Genomic DNA, 27776 nt, shown 5'->3' with positions numbered 1-27776 from the left:
CAATTTAGTATCATGTTTGACAGGCGCACGCAAGCATGCTATTGCCACTCTGATGTGGCTTTGACGAAGAAGCGTAGATCCATCACCTACAGGAGTCGGCTGATACTGGCAAGGGTTGGAATATACAGAAAACTGGGCTCTCGTTGAACGATGCTTTTCGTAAACTATTCGTCAACTGCGCCACACATGATGCAAACGATGTCAGCCGTTCTGTACAACAAATCAGCTGCCGTACAGGTATTTGCTGTTTTTGGTGTCTACTTTTTTCGCCTTATTACCTCGTGAAGTCGATTGTGTTGTACTCCATGCGAGCTAGTCTAAGGTCTGTTCTTGTTTGGTTTCTGTTCATTCATTTATGATCATAGGTGAACGAAATTTTTGTGTTATACAATGCAAATTATTGTTTAATATTGGAAAGTACCATGAAATCACTTGTTAACTGTTGATGATTTCAAAGCGCGTCGCCTCTTTTACCATCGTCGTGGAATCTGCCCGCCAGATTTATTCATACAACTTTAATGTGCATCAAAAGTGGTTTATGATATCGCTCTAGGAATCTTTGATACTTTTACACATTTAGAAGTTGAAGTCAAGTCTCTAGGCAAACTTATAGCGATACCAATTTAACTGCAAAGTTTCATGTGCGTCGATTTACATGTAATTAAATCTTGGTCGCTTTCTAGTAAAAGTTCACAAGATTGAAGATAATTCTAACATGTTTACTCTTGATGTTGGTTTGCTTTCAACGAACAAGTCTTGCGTTATGTAACGTTTATTATTTACTTATTGATTCCCCTTGCTTACGTAGTATACTGCGATAGAAGGTACGTACCAGTAAACCCTACAGCGATATAAAAGTACTTGTACGTAGGATTGGGATGCTACACAGCTAGCTTACTTGCTAAGGAAAACAGTTCGGTTCAATTTTATTATGCCGAAACATCCTTAACAAAGCTAACATACAATTTAATAACAGAAACGTCAAATTTTGAAGCGATATAACCATATAGATTTCTTACACAATACAAGGCTAGAAATTTTTTAACAACTGTTTGATAATAACCAGTTTTTCAATTTGGATTTCCCATGTTTCACACTAGATAGTGTTTTTAAATCATCGGGAAGACTATTATAGAGATTCATTCCTCTCGTATGACTATTTTTAACACCCACAGCCTTACGTATCTGCGTAGAAAAATGTTTGTGTTTCTAGTAATACTGTTCGAGTACGAATACTTATTCTTCAATTCGTTATAATGAAAAGTGAGAGATTTCAATGCAAAAAGCTGATCCAAGTTAAGTGGCTAACTAAATTTTTTATTTCATAGTGCCTGATTCAGAAATAAGATTCACTTGGAATTCCGATTGATAAACATTAATAAAAAAAACTCAACTCGGTGTTGATATCCAGATTCCATGATAAATGTTTCAATAATTAGGAAAACTTGGGTGGCTTGAAACTCTGTGAATAAGCTCGATCGTTAAAAACTTCGAGTATATGAAGCGATGTACGTAGCACTGAGTGCTTGGTGCATTGAACGTAGTCAGGTAGATAAAGTCGAACTAACAAAGTATATCTTGCCTATCGTAATTGATCTTTCGGGATGCAAGGCAAGTAAAGCTTCGAACAAGCAAAGTTAGCGATACGAATCTTAGCACAAACTTGCATATTTCAAGAAAATAAATTGTTTCGATACAATGTAAACAACATAACTGGTCGCGGTGCTAATGTCATCTTTTGAACACTGATTTGATTCGTCTAATATAACGAGAGAAAGTGATGTTCGTGTGTTTCATAGTCGTGGGCCTAGAACCGAGTGAAAATATACAATTTAGTCATAATTATTAGACTACTTTTAATTGGTTTAATGAACAGCGAAGCTCTCGATAAGGCTGGACGCAGAGCTAGTGATCTTGCAAAGTCTAAGTTTATGCTCAGGTAATCGGGTAAACTTGGTTCGACAATTAATAGCACCTTCGAACCAATTAAACGGTGCGATGATACCTCATCAAAATATGTTACAATAGAATTTTTTTCATTTCAAAGGTATCAATGTCTACCAAAAGTAGTTTATTCGTAAGACTAAGGACGAGTAACAAATAAATTTGTACAAAAAGTAGTGAAATCCCCCCCAAAAAGCACCTCTGGTGCAAAAACTTTTCGCAAATTGTTATTACTCACGAAAATACTTTCTCTGATAAAAAATTTATGCATAGAATCACTTCATACAAAAAAAAAAAAAAAAAAAAAAAAAAAATCAAATATTATTACTGCCAAGTACGTGACTGTTAATTCACAATAAAAGCACGATGGAAACTTGACCCTTAGCTTCCACATCTCTCTAGAATCACACGGCTGCCACACTGAGGTCAGATCGACCCTAAATTTATACAACTACAGATGATCATTAAATATGAATAACAAACAAAATAACTCTCATATTGATGAAAATACAGAAAATAAAATTAGCAAGTGGAACTTGGCGGGTGTTTTGTATGAAAATACCTTCTGGAATAAATCAAATTCTATCTAAGGACAGAATTCGCTTCGTACAAGTATTATTATACTTTGAAAGAGGACTGCCAAGTTTCACGTACTAATTTAATTTTTTTTCTTTTTTTTTTTTGAATAATTGTCAATGTATGAATTATTTTGTTTTTAATTTTTACTTAATAATCATTATTTTAGTTGGATAAATTTAAGGTCGTTCTGACCCCAGTGTAGCAGCAGTGTAATTCCAGAGGGATGTGGAAGCTAAGGTTCAAGTTTCAACCATGCTTTTTATTGTGAATTAACAGACGTATACTTGGCAGTAGTATGTTATTTAAATCTTTGTTTGTATAAATTGATTATACATTGGGGTGAGCCAAAGAAACTAACCTAATGAATTTATGGTCTTAAAAGTACCTATTTATTAAGAAAAAAATTCTCCCGTTGGGAAAAATTTTTTTAGCTCAATTTTAAAAGGTGTCGCTTGCCATTAGAAATTTAAAAATTAAATAACACGAGATTTTTTTTAGTATTTGACCCGGTTTCAGTCAGTAAAAATTTATAAAATACAGTATAAAAAAAGCTGAGCTGAATTTTTTTTTTTTTTTTTTTTGCAAACATATATTCCTCGTCGAATCTCAAAGCTGATCACAATGTTTCAAGTATTTCAACTAGCTCAGGAATCACGAATTTCAAAATTTAATCATTCTGATTCTTGATTATTCGTACAGACACTAATTGTTATTAATCTAACGATTAGACTCTCCGTGACGGTGTAAAATCCAAATTGAAGGTAGTAATTTCTGCTATCTTCGAGGTGTTAAATGACTTCCTTAGCAAGTTGAGGGTATCGGTACCTACTTCCTGCCTCCGGAGAATCGGCGAAACTGATTCCGAGCTATAATTATCCTCCTCCCATGCAGAAGCGACACTTCCGCTTAACGAAGATGATTTCCTGCTGCGTTAAAGTCGCGGAATTCCAGTGAAACTCTTCTTTAAAATGATGAAAATTTCATTGAAGATCAACTAATTTTATCTCGATTATAATTAGTCACTTTCACGGCTGATTGTCAGGAAAAAGTTTGCTCAAGTTTAACGCAGAGAGTTACAAGTTATTAGCTGTAACTTTCTGTATAATATGTATGGGGAATTCCATGCTGACTTAACCAACGTCCGAACCTCAAAATTTTTTACTTTGTTCAAAATTTTTTTCTGCAATTTTCCCAACTCTGAAACAGTACGCTGAATTTTTTCCATTTTTTTTTTTTTTTTTATTCAACTTGTCAAATGTGTATAAATTTTAAACTAAAATTTTTGAAAAGGAATTTACCGTTAAAAGTAGAATTGATTTCAGTAAGGTTATTTGTCATTGAAAACTAGAGCTTTAAAAATTATAAAATTGTCAACTGACTTCCTTCCTCATAGAAAATCACAAACTATAGAATTTTTAAGAAAAATTTCGTAATATTCAGTAACAAGTTTTAACATTTTTCCATTGGCTAAGAAAAAAAATAGTTGAGTTTACTATAAATTGAACTTTGAGCTTGAATAACTTTGGAATAAGTCGATTTATCAAAAAATGACAAGAGATACTTTTTGTATAGTGTTCAATTTCCTCTAAAAATCTGTACGAGTCATTCGGATTTGTTTATTGGTTTGTGAGCTACGAAATTCTTAATTATTTCAGAGGGGATTTCGAAGAAAAAATATATTGTCGATTTTTTTCAACCAGTCTAATATATATAAAATTTAAGAAAAATCGATGCCATCGAATCCCAGTATACGTACCATCGATTTTGGGTTACAGAGATTGTTTCGCAAGACGAACTTTGAATCATTCGAGAGATAGAATCTCGGAAGATACCTTACGCGTCTCACCCTGTAATATTTATGTATGGTACGTATGTAATACATATGTAATTATATATGCGCGTCTCTCTCTCGGCGTGTAATGCAATGCTGTAGAGACCCATAACGGGTTCAACTCATTATTATTCCGGGACTGGAGTGGCTAGGAAGCGATGTTTGGAATATTTTTCAAACTTGAGGCCCAAAATTCGTAATATGCACGAGACACACGTTGATATATGCATAAATATGTCAGGAACATGTCAAATAATTCTAACCGAAGATGCGCCTCGCTTCTATAGGCGAATGAATGTACGGGATCAACCGACACTGATTATTATTGTTATTATTATTATTGTTATTATTATTATCGTCCGTATCTGACAAAGATCAAATCTTCGTTCCAACTCCGAGTAAACTCACCGCTTAAAGCGAGGGGGAAAATATACACGATATTTCTAAGTAGGAGAAAATTTTTTTTCGAATTGAATACAATTTGAATTAATTCAATTTGTAATTCAACTCGATTCTTTTTATTTCGATATCATTTCTTTTCTTTTTTATTTTTTAATCCGGATAAAAATTTTTTTAAAACAACGCAATTCACTTCAATTCATTCTTTCGTATTTCCTATTCATTTAAATTAATTTTTTTTATATCTTTTCACCGTAAACAGATAATTCTAACGCCTATCCAAACTAATTCTAAAATCGACTTGAGTCAATTTTTCCACGATTCGGTTATTTCTCAGTTCATTTCGAATAATTTTGCTAAATTCTCATTAACTCGGTTATTTAGCATTCATTTATTTATTCACACATTTAGCGTTTGATTGTCATTTGTAAGCAAAAATATGGTTTTATAAAAAAAAATAAATAAAAGAATAAGAAAAAGAAAAACATTAGACGAAAAGTATACGTGGTACATATTTTTTATTACTATATTTCGTTTTAAAAGCATCAAATCTATTATATATACACATAATATTAATAAGGAGAAAAGGAAAATTGGCTTTTTGCACTCAATGTTATCCTTAATTCAGGTGAATTGTGATCGATTTACAAACCGATTTAAACATCGATTCAGCGAGTTGTTTTCCCCCTCGGCTTAATAACGTTGCGTTAAAAAAGAAAGGGCTGAAAAAAAAATGCGAGAATTAGTTATCGAGTATTCAAGTCTTATCATAAACTGCTTCGATTTATTGCGATGACTCGACTTGGTCATTTTACTGCATCAATTTTTTATGGAAATATTTTCTACCCTCTGTCTCCACTGAGAGAAATTTTTATTTCCGGTTACCGATCAGTTCTTAACTTTTAACGATACCTGTTTTACTGAATTTTTTCCAGTTACTGTAACAAATGGTAGTAAAAATCAAACATTGAGAAATAAGAGTGACTTTTGGAACGGAATTTATCGATCAATGTTAAGTTTTGGCGTAACTTGACGTGGACCTAAACTCGGCAATTCTATTAATTGATTGATTGATTGATTGATTGATTGATTGATCAGTGACCTGAATACCGTTCCGTATGGCAATTGGCCACCTGCGGTATTATTGTATGTGAGACGGAACTTATAACGTGCGAATTGAACTCGTTGATGTTGGATATAATTTGTCGTTTATCGGTCAAGCTGATGAAGATGGACTTTAATTGCGATTCTTATTGTTCTGACTAATATAATAGATGGTAAAACCGATCGTCTATTCAAGTATCGTCCTGTTCCTTAATTCTCCGCATTGTGCACGTATAATTTGACCCATTTTTTTGTATGGTGGAACAACGAATAGACGATTGTATTCAAGAACTGCGTATCGTTGATAATATGCCGTATTTAACGGTTCGAGGGCGATTATTTGAGACACGGAGAGAGAATCATGGGATAATTGAATTAGGAACGCTCAGGTTATACGAGACGTTAAATTTATTCAAGGGTAGTTAATTATACTGTAACAGAAATCGTAGAGGACGTTATTTAGGCATATTATAGATGGCGTGTTGAAGAAACCGAAAACGAAGGGCGAGAAAATAAAATCGTACCGTACGTCATTTTATTCGTGATAAAAATTATCGGCTCGTATTTTTCATCGGCGAAGAATCGATACTGATTGGATATATTTTTAAAGAGATGTATACGTGTATATGGGGAATTCCATGTCAATTCTACCAATGATTTTCCCTGACTATTTTCGATTCGATTCACGATTTTTTTTTTTTATAAAATATTAAGGTCTTAAATAAGCACTCCTGAATTATTTCAGATTTTTCCCTCCAACCGTTAATTTTTTATGATTATTCAAACCCATCTAAAAATTTCGAAAATTTCTCAAAAATTTCATTCCTCATCTTGATGATTCTGACACCTGTCCCATTGTGGGATTAATTTTTTCTTGTATTATTTATTTTATTCAGCACTCTTAATACTTTGAACAAACGAAATATCATGTTTAAAAATACACCAAGATTTCTGTTTTCAAAATGAAATTTAAAAAAAAAAAAAAAAAAAAAAAAACATACTTTCTGTTGAGCAAATTAAAAACAGCGAGCATTAATTTTCGAACTGGATTATTTATCGTATTTTTAGATCATCGTTTCAGCACGGTTTGAAAAACAATCTCGATTCAAGGCAGATCAAATTTTTTTACGAAAAAAAAATCGTTGAAACGAAAATTATGAGCGAGAAAAAGGAAAAAAACTTTCACAATTACGGTAAGCTCTATGTAAACGAACAGAGATAGGCGGACTTTCGTCAAAATTCATCTGAGAAAGTGAAATACGTTGTGCCAAAAATATAATTCTCTCTTGGAACGAACGGGTCTGCCTCAATTTTCTAACCTCGGCAGGTAAAACGGACCGGTTAATTACGACGAGAATATTTCTCACGCAGTTTTAACAAGCTGAAATATAAACACTCCCGACTCTGCAGACAAGAATTTTAATCACCGGTTCACCTCAGTTTAAAAATTGTTTATATTAACGATGTTTGTCGAGGGTTCAAATATAATAATTCTATAATATATATAATAATTCTGAGTTTTTTTTTTTTATTGAATAACGAGCTATTCTAATTTTTGTGCCAAATTTTGCCAAAGTCAAATAGACATTTGATGAAAATTCCTTTCTTGGCGGAGAGTTGATAAGTATTTTGGATTGAAAATTAATCTAGAGCGGTAAAAAAAAAAAAAATAAATAAACAAATTGGAAAACTAGCATCGATCAGTAGAAAACTGAAAAAAATCTCGCCCCTTTAGGTTAAAGACACGAGTTATTTATTTATTTATTTTTTTTTCATTCAATCTGCTACTAATCGATGCCGCAGTTTTCTCATGTTTTTCACCGCCCTGGATTAATTTTCCATTCAAAAAACTCATCAACTCTCTGCCGGGAAAGGAATTTTTTCAAAAGGAGGCATACAATTTCCAAAATTTGACGGGTAAATTAGAATAGCTCGGTGTCAGATTTCAAGAAAAACATTAACAAGTTTCTCAATATTTAGACATCAGGGAATATTTTTGTAAAAAAAGAAGCAAAAAATAAATAAATAAATAAATAGACCAGAAGTGCCAGAAATTTTGGCTCAGTCCGAGTTAAAACGACTCGTGAGTGACGAGTAAATGTAAATGGAATTTTTATTATTTTTATCAAATGTATATGTGAATATAATACATTTACAAAACGGATCGGATCGGGTTTGGAACTAATTGGCCAAGACCAAGGAATCAGGATTAAGTAGATGAAATTTCTTTCCGCTAGTCGCTACCAGCCGCAAATAAACCTCACCTAATATCTCAACCTTTTACCTGAAACTTAAGTCAACCCTGGGCTTAGAGTGAACCCTAAACATCCTATAAAACGGTACAATGTTTATCCCGTGTGGATAAACATTAAGTTAATTAATTCGAGCATCGTCCCGCGGGCTTTGTTTAATTGAAATTTGGAGAAAACTTATTTTGCCACAGTTCAAAAGGTCAGCTTCACTTTTTTTAGTTCCTCGAGAAGCTTAATCCTCGAGTAAGTTAATAACAATAACGAGCGATTTTCTCTGCGTGGAAAATAAAAAAACAGAAAGAAAAAAAAAAAAAAAACAAATACTCTACATTAATTGACGCAGGTTTGATTTTCGAATTATAAAAACACTTGTTCACTGCGTATTTATTATTTCTTCGAGTCGAGTCTCACACTGAGTAAAATTTCATTTGTTACGGTAACTAGAAAAATTGATTAAAACAGGCATAGTTTTAAAAAAAACTGTTGGAATTAGGAAAAACGAGATACGCGTAAACATTTTGCGCTATCGTCGTTGAAAAAATTTTCCACAACGTTTTGTGATTATAAATTTTTCAGAAATTTGTGATTTGGATTTATTCCTCATTCGAAAAACTTGATATATTTGTATGTAATAAAAATGTATTGATTTTAATATTAACGAGACGATTTAACTCGATTTCATTTGACTACAATTCAGTCTTATCGTACAAAATAAAATTCCGTTCAACAGACGAGAAAAAAAAAAAAAAAAATGATAAAAAATGTTATCTTCTAATTCGAGCAAATAAATATTTCAGTAGCTTCTTATTCGATTGTTTATCCAGATTTTTCAGAAACTTTGAACACGTGTTTTTCATAAATTGATTAAAAAAAGGAAGAAAGAGTTCTTCATCTTTTTTTTTCTTTTTTTGCACATTGACAATAATTCTCGTCTTTTACCGTGTTTTATTGTCATTTAATTGAAAGTGCACACGTACCGTTGATATACGAAGCGATTAATCGCTTGAAATTTCGCAAGAGTGCACATTTTTGATGGATTGAGACGCAGGGTTTTTCTCGATCAGCGATCGTCGATCTTCTGCCGCTGACGTTTGGTAACAATTTGTAGATCCTTACTGTACTTGAATCTGATAATTTTTGTGCGAATCAATTTTTATTTATTTATTTTTTTTTTTTCATACATTCACTCTTATGCATGCCTGCAGCTGCTTTTATCAAATCTGGCAGGTTGTATATTCGTAAAATTATGCAAGAAACGAAAGAGAGAGAGAGAGAGAGAGAGAGACAGAGAAAAGAATAAATTCTCCTCGCCAGTTTCTGTATCCAAACTTTTCTTCCATCAGTTTAACAAATCTCTTCTTGTCCACGATTCGGTTTCACGTTGTTTTATTTTTCATCCCTTCCATGTGCGTGTGCTTCTTTTTTCTCCAAAGATTAATATTCCCATGCATCAAGCTGTTTGATTGTTCAATCTGATTTATCTATCATTTCGTGTATCCAATCTCTGCTTTGCATTTAACAAATTAGTCGACGTCATTTTTTTTCTTTCTGACGATTGCGCGAAACTCTATATTTAGAAAAAATTTCGTTGGAAAAGTTATGAAAGATTGATTATATTCAGTTTTTTCCGGTGTCTACTTTTTATTTATTTATTTTTTTCTCTACGAACATTATGCATTCGCACGTATGAATTATTCTTACATTGAATTTTGGTAATCTCCGAATTTCAGTATAATTGAAACAATCGTTGAGCGTCGATATAAATTGATAATATTCGAACACTTCGTGATAAAAAAAAAAAAAAGATAAACAAATCAAGTTATTAATATTAAATATTCTACTAATTCCTCCGGATGCGCTGAGCAGCTGATAATAATTCATAAGGAATTCTGTAGATTGAGAAAATGAAAAAATAGTTCCATCCAAGATAACATTTATTTTAATAGTCTTCAGAAATAAAAAAAAAAAAAAATCTCAAATTCTGACAGCAAAATTGATTAAATATCAAATAAACTTTTCTTCTTACAAGTAACTAACCGTACTAAGATATTACATCAAATAATTAACTATTGGAATAAATATCCTTTTCGATTCAGCACTGAGAGAAATTTTTATTTCCGGTTACCGCTCGGTCCTTAATTATTTTCATTTTTTACCACAATCGAAAAATGTAGTTCCAGATAGAAAATGAAAATACCCCGTTTTTCGTAATTCCAACAATATTCAAACAGTTTTTTTTCCAACTATACCTGTTTTACTCAATTTTCTAGCTACTGTAACAAATGAAATTTTTCTCAGTGAGTTTTTTTTTTTTCTCCTTCTAGCGTGCCTTAAATAAAAAAGTAAGAAGAAAAAGAAAATTTTTTCGCTTTACACACCTAATTTGCATGATATTGCTCTGCAGTGCATGCGGACTTTGAAAGAGTCGTAGCTGTCTACTTGTAGTGGTATACAAACATACATACATACACCTTACGCCGTGATGAGAATACAATTGAAGAAAAAATATTCGAAAGTATACGTACAATAAATGTGTTTAGAAATTGAATTCGGAGCACGTTTTGCTATAGAAGAAAAAAGAAAAAGGAAAAAAAAAAGTGATTTTTCACATAACATGCTTATTTGCCTCGCGCAATTCGCTGTGATTAATTTATAAATCGAATATTGAATATCGATTGTTCGTCAGGATTGCGGAGAGATTCTTAGCCCGCATATTTTCCGCTCGAACGCGGCACAGACGTATTTTCAAGATGCATCGTTGGGCTGTAAATGAGGCGCGAACTTAATTCAAGGAGTCTGCAAACTGCAGATATTCAACAGCGCTGTGATATAAATAAACTATTTATTATATCGAATAGCCGTTCATATTTCGTCCGCCATCTTACCGCGAACTTAGGCTTGGACGTGTGAGATTATACAGTTTACCTATTCGCAGAATGTTTACTGTCACTGTAAATGATGAAGCTTTTTCACCCCGAGGCTAATATCATTCAAATTTTCTCTCGCATCTTCCTATATAAGGTCATGTAGCACTCGTACCCTTACCGACTGAGCAATCTCACCCTCCCTTTTTTCTTCCCGTATTAAATGAACAAACGAACTGAAAGCTTTCAAATTTCGAACATTCGCAACGTCGAAATTTGAACTCTTTCCGTTCGTCCGTTTATTAATATCGGAAGAAAAATGGTGAGTTTGCTTGGTCGGTAAGAGTAGGAAATCTGTATGACCTTAAAGATGTATTTAACTCACGGTCTATGCTTAAAGAAGAACTGTAAAGGCAGAAATATCTTATAACGAAGGTTTGAATGTGCCACTGAAGTTAATCGAGTTTAATTTTGTTTAAACAAAATGAAGAAACAATTAAAAAATTGTTGATCTCCTAACGTTATACCAACAAATTTAGTAAGTATACGGGTCGCACTTTTATGTGTTTCTTTTTGGATATCGCTAATTATTATAGGCAGTAATTTGAATGTAAACAGCAAAATTTTTGTGCAAAATGAACAAACAACTTTAACAACTACGTAGTCGTACAAAATAGTTACGTTTCGCTATAATTGTCTGGTAACTGTGAAGAAACGAATTCTTTTCTCTTCCAAGTGTGGAATATAGCGTGTAAAGTATCGTTCAGCATTCTCTCGGCGAATAAATTTTGTCAGCACACTCGAAAATTGAATGAACGATGGTCTGACAATAATTGCCGGGAAGTGCGACCGAATAATCGATCACTTCGGACAAGTCATTCGTCTTTTAGATTCGTCAGAATGTGAAACAGCGTTATTTTACATTAACGGCTTGAATTAAAGCGTAATTTTTTTCTCTCTTCATACTTAGTATACATACTTCATTCAGGTAAATTAGTTCGCATTCATATATCACTCGTTTTATCATTCTCTACCCATCTGACGCTCATATATTACACCGATTAAAACTGGGTACGATGTACGAGAAACTTTAGAAAATAACGTCACACTTATTTACAATTTTATAATTGTTTAGAAATTATTTACAGAGAGAAACGAATTGTTATGTTCACAGTATCGTCAATAAATATTAGTAAGAAATTTTCTGGACTTGCCGATTGAAAGAGATTCTTTTTTTGTGGGGTGGGGTGTAAATTTGAAAATTAGTCTTTAGGGTATACAGTACTCCTACCTTTACCGACCGAGTTATCTCAATATATTGCATGAAAACAGTTTCACGATAGCTTATTTTAGTCCTCGCTCTTTCCGGAATTGCGCAAAGTGTCTAAACTTTTTGGCTCTTGAAATGGGGGAAATGTGGAAATAGTAAAACATGTAAAAAAAAAAAAAATGAAAATACATTCTTCAAACGATTTATGGGATACGAGCAACCTTTGTATAAGAAGAAAAAGATTCGGTCTGCTCGGTCGGTAAAGGTAGGATTACTACATGCCCTTAAAAATTTCTATTCGTTGTTTTAAGATACAAGTATTTAATTTTGAGCTACCGTTGAACTGGATATTTTGAAAAAAATTATCACCGATGACGATTGAAGATGACGCCGCGTTAAACAAACTATGAAAATTGTTGGAAAATTGTAAATGAGAAACGATTTTAAGGAATCGTTTACCTCGTAGACTGGGGTGAAGAGGATCGTTTCGCCTTCCAGTTTTACGGTCGATTCTGTTTAGCTAGCTTGCGATATATTTCCTCTCAAGTGAACAGAGAATAGAATAGAGAGAACTAACACGCACAGAGAGTATAAGCCATTTGTCTCCTGGCCAATGTTAGGAAGCAGCCGCAGTCAAGCAGTTGAGTTATTTACCGCAATTGTCTCGCCACGGCAACCGTAGAATTCTTCATTTATTTACCATGAAAAATTTCCAATTTTTTTTTTTTTTTTTCTACTCCACATTCTTGAACTATTTTCATTTTCTATTCTAGCCAATAAACACGGTTTTGGGTACAGAATTGAAAACATTTTTTTTTTTTCCTAAGGAATGAAAATCTAGTATATGTTATAATATTCTTCTACTAATTTTGGTTGTGTCGTACTAAATTTTCTTGCAGCAATAAATTTATCGAGTGTTTTCTTACGGATCGAGCGACAAACGATTTATAAATGATTTAAATTACGAATGGTTTCAAACTGATTTCAAAAGGGTTTCAAAACATTTCACACTGTTACAATGCGATTAGAAATTATTAGAAACCCGATTTCAACGACTTTCAAATGATTTCAAAGCGTAGCAATATGATTAGAAGTTATTACAAAACAACTACAACGTTTTTCAAATTATTTCACATCGTTGCGATATTATTACAAATTATTAAAAACTAATTTCAATGAGTTTCAAATTATATGAAATCGTTACGATATGATTAAAAATTATGAAATACTAATTTTAACGTGTTTCAAGTTACTTCAAATCGTTACAATATGATTGCAAATTATTGCTAACTGATGTCAAGGAGTTTTAAATAATTTCGAAGTGGTTTAAAGCCGTTCAAAAATGATCGTAAATTGACATACATTAAATTCAAGTAATCATGATCGATTTCAAAGTAGTTTCAAGCAATTCCAAACGGGTTTTAACTGATTTCAATCGTTTGCTGACTGATTATAATGAAAATTGGTTTGAGATTTGGATAAGGCGTCAACATTTCATCCGAGTGTGAAAATGTAACCTAAAAAGAAAAAAAGATTCAACGTTGCCATAACTGCGCAACAATAAATGAAACTTATTTAACTATAAAAAAAAAAAAAAAAATAATAACCTTTCTTTTACTTCTCGGTTTACAGATTCGTTCCGTTTTCTCCAATAATTCTCTCCTTCGATTTTGCATATCTTCGCCGGTAATCAAAAACTCTTTGCTATCTATTTTTTCATATTTCATATTTCATTTTTTTTTTTTGTCCATTTTTTTTTTTAGCTCCGCGGACGTTTATTAGCACGAAAATTTTTGCAAGGTGGACAGCTTTCTGATCCTAATCGCGAATCGCGATCCTCAACGCGAGGTAATTTATTCCGTATTCGTAGAGAAGATTTTAAAATGCCAATCAGCGATCGTATATCACCTGTTAAGTGGCGAGAATTTTATTCTCCAGTTACGTTCAACTCGATATTTTCAAAAATCATCTCCGACGAAGAATGATCGAAGACGGCAAATTATCGAGACAAAAAAAAAATAAAAAATAACCTGCAAATTGTGGATTCATATAACACGCGATTATACAACAATATCCAACAATGGATAATTTTTCTCTTCTTATTTTCAATCATCTCTTCGACCGTCACGTTTATTCTCGCTTTTTCATTTCGGTGTATATATATAGGTATTAGACTGGTTCAAAAAAATCGTCAAATTTTTTTTTTTTTTTCTTTAAGCGACCTCTAAATATTAATATTCAGAGCTTCACTTTTGACAGGCACCTTTTTTCACCCCCCACCCCCCACCCCAAGTATTTCAGAGGGGATTTAAAAAAATACATTTAATCCCATGCTAATACGGCGTTATATTTATACTTCTGAGTTTCTCTCTCTCGCACATAATTCCTCGATACGTAATTTGCACGATCAACGATGCGATAAGGCATCGTTGTTACACCTACACGTTGTCATTATACGTGTACTTTGTACGTGCCAAGTTACTCGCCGCCTCTACGGATCCTTGGAAACTTGATTCCGGTGGCATTGAACGGACATTTTCAACTCCGTTCAAAGTACGCGGATTAATTCTTGGCAACTTCCTGCAGCGACCTTCGGGTGATAAGGATCGCAAAATACTACCTTACCATCTCGGACGTCATCGTCGCGGAATTACTCGTACACGGAGAATTTTCTTTTATCGTCAATTTTGCGGTTATTTGAAGTAAAGATATATATATATATATATATCTTCAAATATCAAAGTCCACGTATCCGAAATGCAAAAAGGGTTTAACAGTGCAATTTTATACACAATTCTGAACAAAAACACTCTCAACAAATTTTCATTCGATGCGGAAATAAAGAAATGGAATGGATTTTACGAAATTGCGATAGTAAATTCCCCGTAAAAATACCATCGGAAATGCTTTGTGCGTGCAGGTAAATAAGGGAAATTCCATGCAAATTCAACCAACGTCCGATCCTTGACATTTGTGATTTGGTTTGAGAAATTTTTCTGCAGTTTTCTCGACTCTAAAACAGTACCCTGAATTTTTTTACATTTTTTATTCAACTGCTCAGTTATTTATGAATATTTAAAGCGATTTTGAAAATAACCTATTTTGACACTCTCAAAAAATTCTCAGAAACAGTATTTTCGATTCCAAATATTTCAAGACCGGATCCATAACGGACTGATTTTCTTTCCATTCTTTTCCAACACTTTCAATGATCTCGATCAACTAAAACATTGTTTGAACGATCTTAAAATTCCTGAAAAATTCTCCAAACTTTTATTTTTCACTTAAAATATTTTCAGATCGGTTCCATGGTGGAGCAATTATTGTCTTCTTTTTCGGCACATTCATATTTTTTTTTTATCAAATTCATAATGAAACCGGTCTGAGTAAATGTTCCGAGTAAAAATTCGTAATTTTACAGAATATTTTTGGAATTTTCTGACTTTTTAAACAATGTTTTAGTTGCTCAAAAAAATTGATAGCGCTGAAAAAAAAAACAGGAAAAAAAATCAGTACATTATGGATCCGGTCTTGAAATGTTTGAAAACGAAGATACAGTTTTTGAAAATTTTAAAAAAGATTCTTTTCAAATTCACTCTTAATACTTGTAATTAATTGACAAGTTGCATAAAAAATTTGAAAAAATTCAGAGCACTGTTTCAAATTTGGGATAATTGCAGAAAATTTTTGAAAAAAATTAATACGGTGAGGTTCGGACGTTGTTCGGTTTCGCATGGAATTCCCCGTAAGATTCTGTAATCCACGGTTAAACGTCGCGAATTGTTACAACTGCGATTCCCTTTTATAGTAAACAAAGTGTCTGCGCGTTATGATAAAATTAACAAGAATCACGTAACCGAGATTCGTTCATTCATGTTCAGAATTCCTTGACTTGACTCAGATACGGGAAGCCTTCTGTCTCTGGTATTAGCAAAATCCAGGTCTTATCACGGTGTGAAACCGTAATTCAGACCGCAAACGGTAAACAGGATTAGGAATTCCTGAAGTAGGAAAGTAACGATTGCGTTTAACGACAATGCGAATGAATAAAAACTTACAGACTGTATTTTTAAATGACACTGCGACGTTTAGAAGTTTTCCAAATCGTCTTGGAAAAATTTAGTTTTGACGGATACGAATTGCGAAAATTCTATCACGTAACGCGTTTTTATCCGAAGTAGGTTACCGGCGTCATTTGTTAGTCTCGTTCTAATAAGCTGATGACTGACAGTGAGAGCCGAGTTTGGAATTCGTTACAACGTCACGATATTCTCGTGAAATGCGGTTGCTTCGAGTAATTAATTTATTACACTTTGATAAAAGGAATTTTCCCGCACACGAGTCACGCCTCTGAGTCAATGTAACTAGTCATCGTCGTCAAAACTGAGGATCATTAATATTGAGGGTATACGCGTAGAGGCGTAACTTTTTTGGAAAAAGGATTATTCCTTCAAGTTTGACCGTTTTTTTTTAATCAATTTTGTTTCTAACGACAATAATTTACGTTACACCGCAATAATGACTCTCGAGTATTGAAAACCTTCAAGTATACTGTCAAAAATAACAACAAACCTCAGAGAAATATGTTTAAAAGTTCTCTGACTGTAAAGGGAATCTGTTTACGGAATAACTTGTCGTTTCGAAGAGTATCGTTAGAAAGGCGGTGATTATCAGATGCTATTGACCTTTCAAATTATTTACAGATGAATAAATTAACCGTTGATTATCTAAGAGTCGAGGTCGAGGACGAACGATGATGATTAACCCAGTGGTGAGAAAATAAATTATCGACAACTGTTTATAGACTGAAAATTCGCGATTAAGTGTCAAGAATCTTTGTAAACAAAATACTCGTTGACAAATTTTTTTTACCGTACTCGACGGATCGTGATTTCAAAACATTAAACCGGTTTTCGAGGCGAAATCGAGTGAGCGAATGAAATTTTTTTTTTTATACAAATTGCCGTGCGATGTGTAAAAGAATGCTACAGGAAATAATCCAACGAAAAGGAAAAGTAAAACAAACGTTTGATTAACAACGTAGCATATTGATGGAAAAAAAAAAAAAAATTTAATCGCACTTCCATGCCAAACAATTTCGGTAATTGAATTGCTTTTCAAAGCGATGAATGCGTTGTAAAAAAAAAACCACTCTATCAATTATTTAAATTTCAAGAATACACGGTAAAATTTTTGAAGAAAAATTTTTTCGTAATTCCAACAATATTCAAACAGTTTTTTTTTAACGATAACCGTTTTACTGAATTTTTCTAGCTACTACAACAAACATGATTTTTCACAGTTTAGGATTTTCACGTCTCTTTCCATCGCCTTTTATTCCAACCTTTGAAAAATCAATTTTTTTCTCCATTTTTTCTTTTCCTTTTTCAAATGTTGGAAATCGATACGTGTCAACAATTTCAACAAATATCATTCGATTTCACAATTCTAAACGCGTTGCTCCGAGTTTCTATTATATAAATATAAACCAAAGAGCGGGTTGTTTATTTATAAATTGGAACGAAGCTATACTATTTTAATAGCCACGGCCCTTACGATCATTATTACGAATCAACCTGATACGTGAGACTGTTTTTCTACTGTCTTGTCGATAAATGAGCGGGCGGATCGTTTCGGATTTAATCGGCACGCCGCTGTTATTTGATGAATAAACACTCCGTTTTTCAACGTTTCGCATCACCGCATATCAAACGAGTTTAATAAAAAATGATAGCAACAATATAAATTTGCTGTACTTTTTCGAGTAAATACAAAACATCGCGCGTTATACAGAGGAACGTAACAAAATGAAACAGATTTAACAAAATTAGTTTCCGGTCGAACCGTAAACCTTATATTTTTTCCTAAAAAAATAAAACAGTAAGTTAGAAAAAAAATTTGCAACACCGACTGTATTTTCATTCCGCTGAACTGACCGAAGGAAATTTGTTAATGAATTTTCAAATCCCAGTGATTTTAAATAAAAATAGTAGACACAAAAAAAAAGATTAAAAAATTACCTCGCTTTTCTGATTGAGAGTCAAGTGTTCTCTGTTTTTTTTTCCTTTTTTACTTTCTTCCTTTAATCCTTATTTTATTCGCCAATTTTTCAGCGAGGTTACAAATCACTGAAGTTTTTTTCTCCGATGTAAAATCCCGCAGAGATTTATACTCGTAATAGATATAATCGTACATATGACTTTTCATTTCTACGTAATATGAGATAATAAATTGACGAATATTCTTCTAAATTTGGATTTTCAAATCTGCAAGAATCAGCGAGAATCAAAAATTGTAATATCAAGTTTTGGAACTGTGCCGATAAAAACGAATATTGGATTTTGTTTTGTAAATTTTTCTCGCCGAAGAAAAATTCGAGTATACTTTTAGAATCACATGCAGATTTATATAATCGAGTTTTTAACTCGTACCTGAGGGTGAAAATTTTCCGCTTATTGCACGTTGTTTGTACTTTTTTTTTTTTTTTATTATCTTCCTTCAAGCATAATCGCAGTGAGATGCAATCGCGAATTTGACCCTACGTGAGTTTTTTTTTTATTTTGAAGTTATAGGTATATTATTGCGAACAAGTTGCGAGACAAATATTGGCAAACTTTTTATTGTACGAAACTCTCGCAATTTTACCGCTCATGTCTTTCTACGGCGAGCGAATTGCTTACAGAGATATATATACAGAATAATGTTAATACAGTTGCGAGAAGTAAGAGAAGATAGGATGTAAAAATAAATTGCTCGAAACATTTTTGGCTTTCTTTTTTTTTTCTTTTTTTTTTTTTTTTTATATGAGAAATTCGCTAGATGTCAATTTCGAATAAAAAAGAAAATAAAAAATCGCCGAATTCGTCAATTTTTATGAATTTCTACGTGTTTCGAACCCGAAAATGCGATGAACCGTATTTTTCGACGCTTGAAAAGGTTTTTTCAACCAGAAGTAAGAAGAAGTTCGGCGATGCTTTATCGATCGGCGGTTATATTATTTCCGAGGATCGGGTTTACATGTTTGTCAGGGTTATCCGTCTTCTCGGCGTTTTTCCGTTGCGGAAATTGGACTCGAAAAGAAAAAAGCGATGCTGAAGAGTTAACAAATTTAGCCTTTATTCAATTGCTCAATCATTCATAACTATTAAGAATGATGTTGAATACGATCTCATTTAAATTGTTCAGCAAAAAAGAAATCATCCAATAACTCTATTTCATTTTCAAAATATTTCAAGACCGAGTCCATGATTTGTTTTTTTTTTTTTTTTTAATAACCAAAACAATGTTTAACGGTCTGAAATTTTCCAGAAAATTCTTGAAAAATTCAGGGCACCGTTTCAGTATTTGGACTATTGAAGAAAAAAATTTCAGGAGTTCACAGATTTGAGTAATTTTTATATATATATAAAAAAAAAAAAAAAGAAAAGGCACTCGTAATAATTAATGAATAATTCGAAATAGATCAAATTTTCTGCGACAAAAAGAAATTAGGTGATCTTATCTTGTTATTTTTTTCACATAATAATTGAGTTTCATAAATTGGATACAATTGAAGAGTAGAATTGAATAAAGTGCAATATTTTTTTTTTTTTTTTTTTTTTTCTAAAGAAAATTCCACAGACCAAAATTTAAGCGAAAAAACAAAAACAGTTTCTCACCGTTTTCCTTAAAAAAAACGTTCAAATTTCACGGGAACTTGCAGCTATTTTCAAATCTCCTTTTTCAATCAGCTCTCATGAAAAAAAAATCTTAAAAACCGCGAATTTTTATATTCACGTATGATTTTTCGCGCTTCTACGGAGATTAGCAAAGCTGAGCTACGAGTCGGTCCTGCCACAGCGTACAATGAAATTTTCGTCCAAAGGATGGTTGGAAAGTGTCCAAAAAACTTTTCCCCACAACCAGTAATATTTCATTCTCGTACAGCATGTTCGCACTGACGTAAATATATGATACGTAACGACGATTGTAACGCGAAAATTGTGCGAGAAACGTCGGAATTAAAGTGTCGCAAAAATATCCGTTGAAACGATTATACGCAAAAATTTGAAATCAATTTCATTAGTGAAATCAAAGCAGCAAATCGCCGTTTTGTACTTACGTGTGTGTTTTTTTTTTTTTTTTTTCTTTTTTCTCTCCGTTTCTTCAACTATTCTACAGGTGTTTTCTATTTCCTGTCGGTCGTCTGTCTCATCGTTTTCAAACTTTGACAGTCGCTTGTACGAAAACAGATGCCAAATTTATCAAATCTCTGACACCGTGAGTAAAAAAAAAAAAAAAATATTGTGTTAAAAAAAAAATTTGCGATGATCGGAAAGAAGGATCGGTACGTAAGATTTAATTGTTATTTAAACAATTGTACGGTCGAACGAGGTGATACGTCTGTTGAAATTCTAATGAATTTTATTTTCTCGCGATTTGCAAAGATCGATTGATTTTCCAAAAACAAAAAGAAAACAAAAAAAAAAATTCAAAAATTCCGCAATATTTATTACGGAGTTACTCAAAAAACATCGCGGCCAACCTTGGAACCTTGTTACTCTGCCGCAACGTTACGTTACGCAGAGTTACGACTTGGAGAAAATTCTGAGAGAAAATTTAACGATTCGGAAATGGAATCCAGTCTTAGTTTTGTAAAAAAAAAGAACAACTTTTTTTCAATCGTTGTTCCTTTTAATCGCAGAAACAATCCTGATTCAACCAAGGTCACTTTGAAATTGTACGTTAATGTCGGTTCTGGGGTAAACCGGACCCCACCGTGCAAATGACCGGGGTTAATTAATTCAACAGAATGTTTCGAACCGAAATTAAAGGTGGTTGGTAATTCCACCTACATGTATAATATCCCACGCGTTACAAGATCAGTCGGTGAGACGTTGGGACAAAAAAGGGAAAAAAAGGAAAAGGTATAGGAAGGAAAGAAAAAGAGAGAGAGGGAAAATTAAATGAAAGCGAGCGCATTAAGCCTCGTCGAAACTGTACGCGAGAATTAAACTGTACGAGTATATTTCCCTCCCAAAATCCACGATTGTTTGGCTAACTAATGGAGAGCAAAACGAACCCTGCCTCCTCCTATATCCGTGTGAATGTTTTCCTGTGTGTGTGTGTGCGTGTGTGTGTTTGAGCGCTTTTCCACTGAGATGAGAAAACAGGCCGTATAACCATGATCTTAACGATAATGATAATAATCAAGTAAGATACACTATAATTAACGTTTCTTACCTAGTTGTAATATACGTTCTACGTATCGTGTGTCAAGTAACAATTATCCGAGCGAAACGGATTAGGGAGGGAAAAAAAGCAAATTTCTTCCTTTTTTTTCATCATTCACCGACTACAAGATCTTTCCGTGGAGTCTGATTTATCGAATTTTTTTTTTTTTTTTTTTTATTTACACAACGACGATTAACACCGACGATAGAAAATGTATCGAATTTGTATGCAATATTCTCATCATACTTATTTTTTTTTTTTTAATTTTTAAATTTTTCTTTTTTTTTTTCACCTTCAAGAAATATCCGAAAATTGACAATTGATCGCAATTTTCGCGTGCGAATACTTTTTTTTATTTATACCAAGATCAGGCATTCGGTGAAACGTGTCGCGATGCCTACCTTACCGATAATTCTTGGTGTTATAGGTACAGCTTGTCCAATTTTAGGCTATTACACAGCCGACCTTGTTCGAAAAACGTCTTTCCTGCAAATCGTCCGAGACGGATATTTCTCTGAAATATTTATCTTTCTTCCGACTACAATATTATACTCGCGCAGGTATATGTTACACTCGGAAAAAATATTCATCTCGAATGTATCATTTTGTTCTTCGAACAGAAAGATTTTATCGAAATATCAGACACGAGTTAAATGGTTAGAAATTTTTCATCGATTTCATCGAAATTTAACGTACCAATCCGTTTCGAATAAAAAAAGTTCTCAATACATTATTCGTATTAAAATAGCCAAATCTTTTCCCCGAATATACTTTTTTTTTTTTTTTTTTATCTTTCCCACAAGTTTTTCCACCAAAAATTACGAATCAATGATGAAATTGTCATTTCTTTTACTGTTCTCAAAACGCAGTTAAAAATATCCGGTATTCGGCAGTTGGGAATCATTTTCGAAAATACATCCGTTTTGAAAGCGAGCACTTTTCGAACAGCCTGTGGGAAAAAAAAGCACCAAAAAAAAAATATTGTAAAATTCGCCTTCTCGAAGTAAAAATTTATCCGGTTGATATGAATTTTGTATCCAATCGAAAAAAAATTTCCTCGCGTGTGCCGAACGAATTGTATTAGACACACGTTCGTATTCGTATGAAAATATTATTATACTTTTTTTTTTTTTGTTCAAACAAATCCCGAAGAATTTTGATTTTCAATGAATAATATTTTGTGTATATATATATATATATGCAATAACCGTACCGCATAAAAAGACCGATCAAAAAAACAGAAGGAGGAATAAAATGGACCATTCTCCATCCCTTATTGAATAATTCAAAATCGAAGGTTTCTTATTTCGAATTTTTCGTCCCATGATAAAATTTTTCTGTTTATCATCATTCTTGGTGTTTTTTTTTTTTCTTTCTATCATTATTATCTCTTTCATTGTTATCACAAACGTGTATTAAATGTAAAAAAAAAAAAAAAAAACCAGAGTCCTCGTCGAAAGAAACAAACAAACCGGCCATTGAATTCGATCTGAAATATTCAGAGAGAAAAATATCGCGTCACTTTCCACGCATTCTTATCTTAACAGGATAAGAAGAAATTTGTATACATGTATACATACATGCGCATACATATAACATAACTGCTTGTATACATATGGATAAAAAATTTCAAGGTTGACAACGATTGCCGGAAAAGGTTGGACGAGTTTTTCCTTATCTCGGTTGAATTTTCTTTTCCTTGCATATTTCTCTCTCTCTCTCTCTTACTTCTTAATTTTTTTTCTTCTCTTCTTTTCTCTGTTCTTTCTTCTCTTTCTTTCGTTCCTACCACATCGTAGATAAAGACCGGGGAATACACGAAACAGAGAAAAATAGGAAAAGGGTAAAAAAAAAGGATCTCTCTCTCTCTCTCGCTGCTATTCCGCTCTATCACTCAGAGCTCCTTTCACTCTCTCTCTCTTTTTTTTTTTTTTTTCTTCACCCAAGGTGCCCACTGTCCTATGTATATTGTTGCACACACATACGTGCCTTGCTGTAGGTTGAAGGAAACTCTTGACTCTCGTATTCCGAGAGTTATCGACGCTCGTGTAAGAGACAGCCAATCGGAGGGCATCTCTCTCTCTCTCTCTCTTTCTCTCTCTCTCTCTCTCTCTCTTTCTCTCTCTCTCGTTCTACCTTTTGCCAGCCAGCTTGGATCACAGCCAATATTCTGCAGGCGGCTGCCCCGCGGAGTAAAAGCGGTCTCTTTCACCCGAGATATATTACTCATACCTACCTACGTTTTACATGTATGTATAACGTACGACGAACATGCGTGCGACCGAGAGGCGTATAAAATAATTGCTGAAAGGCATTGTTGGAAATTTCTTTTTTTTCTACTCTTTTCCCTCGCGCTATTATGCCCGGAGCTTGTTATAATTTTCTATTAATTTCTTTCTAATTACCTGCGTTTTTTTTTTTTTTTTTTCTTTCTTGCTCATTTTTTTTTATATCAATCTTTGTTTTTGACATCTGATGTAGCTAGTCTTTTACTCCGGCGTAACGTGAAATTGAAGATATTCGGAGTTTGTAAATTTTGATCACAGATTTTGTTCAACAGAGATATCAATCAGGATATTGGTAAAAGAAAATTGATGAAAGAAAAAAAGTTGGTTCAGCTTTTTGTATCGCGATCTGCAATTTTTCTTTACGTATTGTTTTTCTTTGAGAAACTTTAGCCTGTAATTTTCATAAATAATATCCGTCTCGAGAATCAAAACAGAGTTCACATAACGAGTGAATACGTCGATGATTAAAATAACTGAATTATTAATGGAACAAAATTTTTATTTGTTTTTTTTATCTTCGGTCAATTCATTTTTCTAAGATCCGTTTCTAATTTATTTATAAAATTTTCTATTAATGCCAATAGCGTGTGTGTAGAAAGTTTTAGCGTAATCTATGTTTTATGCGTTACAACGTTTAACACTTTGTTAATTTTTGTACCGAGGAGATCGATTTTTTTTTTTTTTTTCTTTCTTTACAACGATACGAGAATATATCATTTATAAAATTATTATGCATAATTATATTTATCCTCACATCGGAAATGAAAGTGCGAATGTTCAATATACGCCGCATGATTAAACTTTCGCGTGAATATTCGTTTGGTCTATTATAATCTATTAACTTTCTGCCAGATAGTGAATAAGAGATTGTTAATTAGCGTTAAAATTGTTTTTTTTCTGTTTTTTTTTTCTTTCTTTCGTTTCTTTCGAGAAACAAGAGTTTCAATTTGAAGATTTTTTATTCATTTTTTTTTCTAATTCTATTTAACGTAATTTCATTACACACATACACATATAAACATACAATTAATACCGCGTTGAAGATTTTTGCAAAATGATCGGGGTGTCAAAAAATTGAATAGATGTATATATACATACATATATATATATATATATATATATATATATATATATATATATATATATATATATATATATATATATATATATATATTCACGGAATCTCTTGAATAATTTGTACTAAACGGAAAAATTACAAAATTGAAACAAAAAAAAAAAAGACACTTTTATTTTAACGTAAACTTGACCTAAATTCGTTTAAAAAATTGTATTTCTTCGGACTGAAAGTTCGCTTTGATAAAGTGAATTTAATGCGACGTTTTTATACCGCGAAAAATATTTATACTCCCAGCTGCCACTCACTCAATAACAGACGGCCGTTGAAAATTACGGAGAGAGAGTGAGAGAAAGAGAGAGAGAGAGAGAGAGAGAGAGAGAGAGAAGGGCGATATCCGTACTTTGGCCGAAGTTGCGATTCCAGCTGGCACCGGCCATAACGCCGGCAATTAAAACTTGCCAAAATGTACTTTGATTCGAACTTACAAATTCAACTTTCCGTCATTTTTTGACCCAGCAAATATCGGAATCCACTCTTTAAAGTCTAACTATTTTAATATATATTTAGTTATGATATATCGATTTAATTCTTATTTGTAATCAACGAATTGCGAATAATTTTGATACGTTCAAGTGCAATTTTTACAGTCTGTAGAGAATTCCGTGTGAACCTGACCAATTTTTGTTTGAAAAAATTTCCGCATTTCTCCCAAATCTGAAATATTACCCTGAATTTTTTCACATTTTTTATCCAACCGCTTAATTATTTATATACATATATTCAAAGTGATTTTGCGATGGATCTTTTTTTAAGTTTCTCAAAATTCTCTAAAACTGTATTTACTATTCCAAACATTTCAAGACCGGGGCCATCATGGAACAATTTTTTCCCATTTTTTTTTTTTTTTTGTCAACACTTGCAAATATTTTTTTTCTTTCAAGAATCCTTTCAGTAATTTAGGAAAGGTTCTCGTCAAAATCACCGGTTTATTAAGAAACGTAGAAAAATTTAGGGTACTAAAACAAAAAATACAATTTTTGAGGATTGCTTGAACATTTTGAAAAAGGCACCTTTTCAAAATCACCGTCAAAATTTATAAATATTGAACAAGTTGATTTGAAAGATGTGGACAAAAAATTCAGCGTACTGTTTCAGAGTTGGGAAAATTGAATTTTTTTTTTTTTTTTTGGATTCGCACATAATTCGCCATATTACATGGACTAATATATACAAGAATTAAAAATTTAACAGCGAAATTTGAATCGCCGTAAGACGGATACGTCATTAAAATTGACAAGCTTCGCGTCTCGTTTGATCGTTAAGATATTTCGAAACCTTGGCTAGACGAAGTGATTCGCGTTACGCATTTCGAAGCATCTTTTAACGATTTAGAAAAAGTTGCTTGATAATAAGAGCGCGTTATTCGACGTAAACTCGTATTACATTCAGCGCGCCTTTAAAACGAGTACAATATTCAAGATGGAATCGTGCTGCCGGCTGATGCCGGATAATTCTCCATTATAAAACCACCGTGGCAATAAACCGAACGGAGATGAGAAGCGAGCGAGCGAGCGAGCTTGGAATTTCCGAGGGGGATGAAAGTTCAACCCGTCAAACGTTGTTTCTTACTTTTTTTTTTTTCTTTTTTTCATTATTATTTTTTCCGACAACGATACCGAATCAACCGTATTTCATTTTTTACTACGTTGAGAAAATTTTACAGCGGACTTCAGAAATTCGAATGTTACGAGTATGCGTAAAAATGAAATGAAAATTAACAGACAATTATCGATTTTCGACCGAGTATACTTGTAAAAATTAAAAAAAAAAAAAGAAACTGCGAAAATACGTTGAAAAAAAATGGATGAACCGCTTTTTTTACCAGTCAATTTTTTCATTTGCTTTTCGTCAGGTTTTTTTTTTTTCTAATTCGATCGACGATATTTTGTTTGATGTAAAACTCAAATCATTGCAATGGAAGTTTTCGATTCAATTCTTTATTATTTTTTTTTTTTTTTCAAAGTAACCAGCGAAATGAAGAATTTTTTACGAGTCTGGAATTTCAACGAAGCAGCTCGTTATTTATAACATCCAACTTAAACATCCTTTTAACGGCAAATTGTCGAATTCTTATACGAAATATATTTGAACATTTTCCAAAAACGATTGAAACTCGATTTTTCTTGTTGACAAAAAATTAAAAAAACGTCGACAATCGGACTTGGAGAGTGTAAAATTCATGACGATTTTAGACTTTTCAACTTGAATGCTTGTTCCCTTTTACGAAGAATTTGTTGAACGAATTAATTACAAGCTAGTTTACAACTTGAATTCCGACTGTAAAAAATCGTTGGCGAATCGAAATTCGTATCAAATTTTAAAGAAAATTAACCGTAACGCAATTTCTAAAAAATTGTCGACAACCGGACTCGGCGAATTGAAATTCGTAATGTCAGACTTTTCGACTGGAACGTATTTTCTGTTGTTTTTTTTTTACAAATAATTTGTTGACGGAAGACGCATTAAAAAAAAAAAACAGCCTACGACTAAAAATCGAGTTTTTATTCTTAGGAATTCCAAAAAAAAAAAATTAAAAAAAAAAAAAGGATTCCAGACTTTTCCACTCGAAGGTTTTTTGTTTTTTTTTTTTTTTTTTTTGCGAAGAATTTGTTGACGAAAAATTTGTTAAAAAAAAAACCAGTTTACATCTAAAAATCGAGTTCTTATTCTGAAAAATTATTTAAAAAAAGGAGCGATTTCAGCGTTTTCGAATCGATTGTTTTTGAAAAATTTTTTGTTCATCCCCGTTATTGCAGATGTTGGAATCAACTTCCGGCGCAGCGCGTTTCTCGGTCGCGTGTCTCGGCAGTCCCAAGATATCGTCACACAACAGGCATGCCTATAATACGCTAATCGGGTTTGCGCAGGCGCGCGCATTGGTTCATTCAAGTGAG

At 32.8% G+C, this 27776-nt stretch overlaps 1 long non-coding RNA gene across 1 annotated transcript in view; it reads left to right on the top strand.

Annotated features, from left to right (window-relative positions):
• Positions 1 to 27776, top strand: part of LOC124186967 — a 36289-nt gene that overhangs the window by 1967 nt on the left and 6546 nt on the right. The window contains exon 3 of the long non-coding RNA XR_006871754.1: positions 24 to 237. This is a non-coding gene — a long non-coding RNA (uncharacterized LOC124186967). The remainder of the gene's footprint in view (positions 1 to 23; positions 238 to 27776) is intronic.

This window comes from Neodiprion fabricii, chromosome 7 (genome assembly GCF_021155785.1).
Source record: "Neodiprion fabricii isolate iyNeoFabr1 chromosome 7, iyNeoFabr1.1, whole genome shotgun sequence".
In the NCBI taxonomy this organism is placed as follows: Eukaryota; Metazoa; Arthropoda; class Insecta; order Hymenoptera; family Diprionidae; genus Neodiprion; species Neodiprion fabricii.
The sequence above is the reverse complement of the archived record's forward strand: the minus strand, read 5'-3'. Positions and strand labels throughout refer to the sequence as shown.